Genomic DNA, 6,139 nt, shown 5'->3' with positions numbered 1-6,139 from the left:
CGGCCCGGTCCCCACTCCGTCATTCCGCTTCTTGATGCCTGTGGGAGATCAGCCTCCCCGTTCACTCCTGGGAGGAGGTGCAATTCCCGGCAGAGGGCTGACAGAGGAGGGAGAGCCCATGGGTCCGTTTCCAGCCGCTCCTCCTCTTATCAATGAGCAGGGGACAGCTGTGAGGGAGGCGGTGCCACCCACAGCTTCGTTTGACAGCCCAGGAAACTAAAACCCAGGGGAGGAAGGGTCGAACTCCTAGCCTGCTTCGTTATTTAAAGCAAAGAGCTCTCAAGGGGTCACCTGCTCGATCTGCCAGGCAAGTCTTTTCACCAGCATCCTCAGACAAATAGCTGCCCACCCTCTTGCTGGAAATGTCCAGAGGAGGAAATTCTAGACCACCCCGTGATGAGGAAATGCTTCCTAATGCCCAGTGTAAAATCTCTCCGGTTTCAATCGGAGGCCATTTTCTCTGAATTCAAAGGCAAAATAGGGGAAAGCCATGTTACGGGTGAGTTAATCCCCAGGTACCCTGACCCGTAGGATTCCTTGCTACCCTGCTATGACAGACCTCAAGCCACCCATTTGAGAACCCAGGCTCTTTCAGAGGCCCCGGGCAAGTGCCCTCCTCGGTGCCAGTCAGGACCCATCAATACTGCCCGACACACCACCTTCCAGTGGAAGGAAACTTTGGGGTTTCGGTGAGGAGACCAGTTTACAAGGAAGCACGAAGGGGCCTGGGTTTTCAGTCTGCCTCGATCCTCAGGCAGAGTGAAAGATGGGCTGGATGGTTGGGCTGGAGGCAGATTTCTGCTTTCTGCAGATCTTCCACAGGTCACCCCTGCCCACCCCACGCCCCGAGACGAGAGCCAGATGCATGACTGCGGAACTGGGCGGGCAGGTTTTTCCTGCCTCTGGTAGCTATGGAAACCTTCCTGCAAGCAGCCGTCTGGGAGAGAGACAGATTGTTGCCACCAGCGCTGCCCCTGCTGCTGCTGTCCATTTGGTGGGAGGAGGACGTGGAGAGAGGGCAGCATGCAAATAAGAGCCTCGGGGGTGGAGGGACTGCTCAATAAATATGAATGACTGACTGATTGATTGGGAAAGCTGACAGGTTCAGTGGTCTGCTCCAAGGGAATCAGAAAATTAATTCCATCAAAGACTGACAACTGCCCCTTATTGGAAGCCCTCTCCCCCGAACTTCCCCACCTCTTCATTTTCCGTTCCACCTCCCTACACAGGACGAATCCTGCTTGGAACCAGCTGCTCTCGATTTACGGATTGCCGGGAAAGGTAGAGGGAGGGACTCTATCCGTTTCCTGTTTCTAATATTAATAATTACAATAATAATAATTGTGGCATTTGTTAAGTGCTTACTGTGTGCCAGGCACTGTTCTAAGTGCTGGAGTGGTTACGAGCAAATTGGGTTGGACACAGACCCTGTCCCATATGGGGCTCATAATCTTAATTCCCATTTTACAGCTGAGCGAACTGAGGCAGAGTGAAGTAACTTGCCCAAGGCCACACAGCAGACAAGTGACAGAGTTGTTATCTGATTCCCAGGCCCCTGGTTTTATCCACCAGGCCATGCTGCTTCTCTAGCCTTCAGCTGAAGTGGTTTTATTCAGGCCCTCTTCCGGGGCCGTGCTCTGTTTCAAGAAATGCTCCAGGCCTGGGGATCTAGCCCACAGGAGCTAGTCCAGAGCATCCTAGCCACTGAAAGGCAAGAACTATGGAGGATGATGAGCTTTCTTTGCCTGTTCCAGGCATAGTCCCATCCTAAAGGGGCTTACAGTGGTGGGAGCCAGAGCAGTGGCAAAACAGCAGGAGGAATGAGTTCACCTTTAGATCTGAGAAGCAGGTGGCTAGAAGACGCGGGTGTGTGTTTAGGTTCATTTCCCACTGTAGCCAAAAGAAAGGGGCCCAAGGAAAGGTGTTGATGAGGCCCCGGGCAAGTGCCCCCCTCTGTGCCAGTCAGGACCCATCAATACTGCCTGACTCACCACCTTCCAGTGGCAAGGAAACTTTGGGCTTTCGGTGGGGAGACGGAAGCAGGGAGGGGTCTGGGTTTTCAATCTGCATCGATCCTGAGGCAGAGTGGAAAATGGGCTGGACTCACCCTTCTCACCACCCTCCCTCTCCCCTACTTTTACTGCCCAGCATGCAGTTACCCAACTAAGCAGCCCCGGATGGAAATAAAAAAAAGCACAGGAGGGGAGGGAGTGAAAATGGTACAGCTCTCCTTCTTCCTCCACCACTCTGCAGCAGAGGCTCTGGAGCAGAATTTATGCCCCTGGACAGAGGGGATTAGGGGGGGTTGATGGAGCTGGAGAACAGGTCAGAAGAGAGGGGCATGGTCTAGTGGATAGAGCAAGGGCCTGGGAGTTTGAAAGACCTGGGTTCTAATCCTGGCTCTGCCATTTGTCTGCCGTGTGACCTTAGGCAAGTCATTTTACTTCTGTGGGGAGACAGACAACAAAACAAAATATATTAACAAAATAAAAAAAAATAGAGTAGTAAATATGTACAAGTAAAATAGAGTAATAAATCTGTTCAAACATATATACAGGTGCCGTGGGGAGGGGAAGGAGGTAGGGCGGGGGGGGATGGGGAAGGGGAGAGGAAGGAGGGGGCTCAATCTGGGAAGGCCACTTGTCTGCTGTATGACCTCGGGCAAGTCCCTTCACTTCTCTGTGCCTCAGTTCCCTCATCTGTGCCTCATTTACCTCATGTGGAAAATGGGGATTAAGACTGTGAGACTCATGTAGTACATGGACTGTGTCCAACCCGATTAGCCTGTACCTACCCCAGCACTTAGCACAGTGCCTGGCCCACAGTAAAGTGCTTAACAAATTCCATTAAAAAAAAAAAAGAGAGAGTGAGGAAGCTGGTTCTGAGGAACACAATCAGAGGCTAACCGCAGCCTGGACTGAGGAGCAAGTAAGCTTATAAATCCAAAAGATTTTAATTGGAAAATTCCAGGGTAAAGAACCAGAAGCCTCAGGTCTGATCTCTCTCTTGTTATGAAAGCTTCTTCAGAACTGGTCCAGAATTTCTAAACAAATCCCTATTTCGGAGAGGATGACAGACTGTCCCGCTAAAAAGCTAATTCGTCCTTCCGGGTTTTCCATTTCCAGTTCCACTACGCAGCGCTGAATCGCCCTGGGTTTTAACCCATTTATCCCGTCTGAGTCTCGGTTTCCAAAACCTGGAAATGGAATACCAACTATGCAGAGACCAGATCACGCAAAGGTCGAGAGACCAGATCACGCAAAGGTCGGAGATCATGAGAATCTCCGACCTTTCCCGAGAACAGAGCTGGTTCCTTTCCCATGGACAGCTGCCTCATTACTAATGCCTCCCAGGAAGGTTTGACACTTCAGCAGCAGAAGAACCTTGGGCTGCTTCAGGGCACAGGTCTTTTGGTTTCCATTTTTTTAAAAAAACAATGTAAACAGGGTTTTCATCAGGGGTTAGGGAGGGGGACAGAGGGGTGGGGATCTCTCAGCTTTCTCAGACTCCTAAACACTAGAATCCCAGGAGTCCACTTAACACTAGCTTGCCAAAATGGCAGCTTCCCATTCTGATTATATTTAAGTGAAACAGTTTACAAAAGGGTGAAAGCAGTTTAGAGAGAAAGTGCCTCCACACCTACAGAGATGCTAATTGCTCCTTCCAGCTCCAGACAAGGTGACCAGAAAAGAGCAGCCCTTTTTGGAACAAGCCCTACCACAGAAGAGGGTACAGTTATCTGATTTTAGGTTGGTGCCAAGAAAACAGTGACAGCCTCCAGGTCTACATTTGTTTAATACCAGTGTCTGCAATGTGTATTTCCAGGTAACCCAGGCTTAGAGGGAGCCCAACATGAGACACCATGTTTTTATCTTTTTTTAAGAAATGATACAGGCCTGGAATCCCAGTCAATCTGCTTCTTCCTAGCAAGTTCTGCCTGGGGACTCCGGCGGTGGTGGTGGGGAGGCGGGGAGGGGCAGCTGTTCTCTATTTCCTAAGGGCACAGGATCAATAATCCATCAATCAATAGCATTTATTGAGCTCCTACTGTGGCCACAGCTCTGGACTAAGCACTTGGGAGAGCACAGAGTTGGGAGTCACATTTCCTGCCCCACAACGAGCTTATAGTCTAGAGGGCCAGAGGGAACAACCTTAAGCTGCAGCAGGAAAAACTGAGGTTAGATACTAGAAAGAACTTCCTCAGTGTAAGGTTGTGAGATACATGAGGAAGTAAAGGAATCTAATCTCCTGGAGTTTTTAAAGAGTATGATCACTCCTATTTGCCTGGGCTGGTTCAGGGAGTCCTGCATTGAAGCACAGTGCTTAGAGGCCCACTGGCGATCAATGATTCTTTTATGTCTCTATATGTTGCCAACTTGGACTTCCCAAGCGCTTAGTACAGTGCTCTGCACACAGTAAGCGCTCAATAAATACGATTGATTAATTGATTGATTTTCTCCTCCTTTGTCTATTTGCTGAATGTACTTACTTCCCTTTCAAGGGCAAAAACAGTCATGTCATTTATTAAAAGGTTAACTAAAAGACGAACCTATAGTTCAAGAAGGGCTTGGGTAAATTCATGGATGAGCTATCGATAATGGGTCATTAAAAGGAAACACCAGGGATGCCCCGATCGGATTCAAGGATATTTGATTCTGGATGGGTTAGCAGAGGGAGAAGTCAGAGGTGTTAGAAGATTCATCTTCCCAGTTCCTCCCGGAAGCTTTTAGTGGCACAGGAGGCAGGAGACTAGGTTGGCAGGACCACAGGTCTGACCAAGATGCCACTTCAACATCTTTAGTGCCCTGCACACAGTAAGCGCTCAATAAATACGATTGATTGATTTAGGGATCAGGAGAAACTTCACCCCTTAATAACAGGTGGATGGGCACGTCACTGCCTAGCACTCAGTAAAGGTCAAAAGTCCTCTGGCTTGGGCTCTCCCGAGCTCATCAATCAATCGGACAGCTGAAATCAATAAAATCCAGCCATCGTTAAACACTAGTAAAGCCTTCCTTTCCTGCTTTCCTCAGACTCTGTGTAGAATCGGTCACTGGATTCATCCAGCGGCTAGTCAATCGTTGCTCAAGTACTATTTGTCCGGGATCTGGTTTCTCCCCAGCTCTCATTTCCTCTTAGAAATGTTTAGGATGACGCCCGGTCAAAGCCACCCCACAGTGCCTTGCCACCAACGCGACAAAGGCAGTCTCTACGTCAACTACCTTCACGTCTGCCAGACGCCTCCTACGGATCCTGGAGCTGGGTCTGCCCGCTGACTTCCCCGAGTCAATATTTGCTTTGCATGCACAGCTCCAGAGTTCTCATTCGGGCAATATGGGCATGAATGATTGGGCAAGGGGGTGCCCTCACTTATGTGAAACGGGCAGCAAATCGGAGGCACTGCCCTTCCCCTGCACGGCAACAACATGCAATAATAACAACAATAACAATGGCATTTGTTAATGAAGCAGCGTGGCTCACTGGAAAGAGCCCGGGCTTTGGAGTCAGAGGTCATGGGTTCATATCCCAGCTCAAAAATCTCCAGTGGCTACCAATCAATCTGCGCATCAGGCAGAAACTCCTCACCCTGGGCTTCAAGGCTGTCCATCCCCTCGCCCCCTCCTACCTCACCTCCCTTCTCTCCTTCTACTGCCCAGCCCGCACCCTCCGCTCCTCCGCCGCTAATCTCCTCACCGTACCTCGCTCTCGCCTGTCCCGCCATCGACCCCCGGCCCACGTCATCCCCCGGGCCCGGAATGCCCTCCCTCTGCCCCTCCGCCAAGCTAGCTCTCTTCCTCCCTTCAAGGCCCTGCTGAGAGCTCACCTCCTCCAGGAGGCCTTCCCAGACTGAGCCCCTTCCTTCCTCTCCCCCTCATCCCCCTCTCCATCCCCCCCATCTTACCTCCTTCCCTTCCCCACAGCACCTGTATATATGTATATATGTTTGTACAGATTTATTACTCTATTTATTTATTTTACTTGTACATATCTATCCTATTTATTTTATTTTGTTAGTATGTTTGGTTTTGTTCTCTGTCTCCCCCTTTTAGACTGTGAGCCCACTGTTGGGTAGGGACTGCCTCTATATGTTGCCAATTTGTACTTCCCAAGCACTTAGTACAGTGCTCTGCACATAGTA

This window comes from Tachyglossus aculeatus, chromosome 14 (genome assembly GCF_015852505.1).
Source record: "Tachyglossus aculeatus isolate mTacAcu1 chromosome 14, mTacAcu1.pri, whole genome shotgun sequence".
Taxonomy (NCBI): domain Eukaryota; kingdom Metazoa; phylum Chordata; class Mammalia; order Monotremata; family Tachyglossidae; genus Tachyglossus; species Tachyglossus aculeatus.
The sequence above is the reverse complement of the archived record's forward strand: the minus strand, read 5'-3'. Positions refer to the sequence as shown.